The sequence below is a fragment of the Hibiscus syriacus genome, unplaced genomic scaffold (assembly GCF_006381635.1).
Source record: "Hibiscus syriacus cultivar Baekdansim isolate YM2019G1 unplaced genomic scaffold, ASM638163v2 tig00111847_pilon, whole genome shotgun sequence".
Classification (NCBI taxonomy): Eukaryota; Viridiplantae; Streptophyta; class Magnoliopsida; order Malvales; family Malvaceae; genus Hibiscus; species Hibiscus syriacus.
The window spans coordinates 1,117,235-1,119,174 of NW_024063200.1; the positions used below are offsets into that span (position 1 = coordinate 1,117,235).

The following is a 1,940-nucleotide window of genomic DNA, read 5'->3' on the forward strand; positions in this document are numbered from 1 at the left end:
TGCCCTGATTTTCAAATCAAACAAGAAACATACTGAAACCCTTTTTGACTAAAACATGTAAATTCCAAGCGAAATGATTAACTATGATCGAAATTGCAAGTAAAAAACCTAAATCTTGAAACCCTAAACTTACAATAGGGTCAGGAGTATCAGATTGCTGGCATATGACCTAGGGAACTCTAGTATCCAATGAGACAACCATAACAGCTGCCCATTTAATATATGGTTTTGTACCTGCGCCATATGCTGAATCAATGTTTCCATATTCATTTTCAATCTGTATAAGAAAACCCAGAAAACCATTAGGGGAAATATTATAGCACCGACAAAACAACAGGAATTGTTCATAAGAAAGTTGGAGAAGAAAAGAGCAAAGACAAAACGTATACATGTGACAAAATAATGGTCCTCCTTGTGATGCATACAATTTCTCTTGCTTCATCATGTCCACAATTTTGGCCGTGAACCTCTGCATTTTTGCCTAAAATTTTTTTACACTTGTTTTTAATCATTTCAGCTAATAGTCCTTCCAACAATTTTAGTGAACTTTACGAAACAGAAGATAATGATGAATAAAGAAGAGATTAATTTATATAAATAATAAAGTAATAATATTTTTATGGATAAATATATTACCTTAAATGGTTCGTTATCAGTTCGGAACTTGATCCCGGGTATAAAATGTAACCAAAGAGGAAATCCACTGCAAATATTTTATCAACAAATAAAATAAAATTAAACATACCCAAAAATAAATAAATAAATAAAATTTTACCCATAATTCCATTCAACACAAACATATGGTCCGATGCGTAGATGAACATAAAGACCAACTGTTGCAACTAACTTCACAAATTTAACCAAATCGTTTCTTCCTTCGAAATTATACTGTAAACATCGATAATCAAAACTCAGGGAAATAATCAATGGGATTAATTTTTAGTGCATAAGTTTAGAACAGTTTTAGCATAGCAACTGAAGAGGAAAAAAGAAGGCAGAACCTGGTTTCGAACTGGTTCGTACAGATTCTAGAAAACGTAAGTTTTGATCATATCTAATCCTCCGTATTTGGATTTTTGTCTAAGGTCCGGCCACATCTAAAAACATGAAACACATTTTTCCTCTTCTAAAAACGGGTAAAGGGAAAACGAGGGGGAAAATGACAGAAAATTCAAGCTTACATCAGGGGTACTGCGAGGGTAGTGAATGGAGCCGGATACCAAAACGCGGTGTTTCTCGTCAATGACAATTGCTCGGCTATCGTACGTGATGGTGGATGCAAAAGTCAAATTCATTGAAGCACATTCGCTTGGAGTGGTCCCTTCGAGGTAGTTGTATGCAAAATCACTGCAATAAAAAGATAACATAATCCCTTCGAGAAGATGACGTTTTGGACAAAAGGAAAAAGGTAAAAAGAGAAAAAGGGGAAGCATGCGGAGTGAACTGATAATTATCGAGGGGGGAAAAGCGGGAAAGGATGAAAATAATGGGGGGGGAATTAAAAGATGACTTTTATAGATGACACACATTTAAAAAGTGTATTCCGTGTTTTGTAAATTTTTTGGATTATGACTATTAAATATGACACACATTATTGTAAGTCATAAATCGTTCATATTTTAAGAAACGTGACCTTTTTTTATGACACAGTTTTTGCAAGTCATAAATTAGCGTGTGTCATTGTTCATGTGTCATTAAAGGTATATTTTCTTGTAGTGTTTTTAATTTCTATGGAATTTAATAAGTTAATTTGGACATTAGTTAGTTTTTTATTCATTTTACTTCTTTTGCGTACAGGTCTTCGATGTAGCTTAGCATTCAGCTTCATAGTTTCTTTTCTTAATTGGATGTTGAACAACATTTAGCTCTCATTTGAGGTATCAAATGTCGTGTCCGGTGCTGTAGAAATTTACAGTTGGCTGGGGTAAAAATTTTGGGTA

At 33.8% G+C, this 1,940-nt stretch overlaps 1 long non-coding RNA gene across 1 annotated transcript; it reads right to left on the bottom strand.

The window, feature by feature from the left end:
* Positions 1-404: 404 nt before the first annotated feature.
* Positions 405-812, bottom strand: LOC120172252. Its single transcript, XR_005520949.1, has 3 exons — positions 776-812; positions 637-703; positions 405-481 (listed from the first exon to the last, which is right to left on the bottom strand). It is a non-coding gene; the product is annotated as an uncharacterized LOC120172252 (long non-coding RNA).
* Between the last annotated feature and the right edge of the window lie 1,128 nt (positions 813-1,940).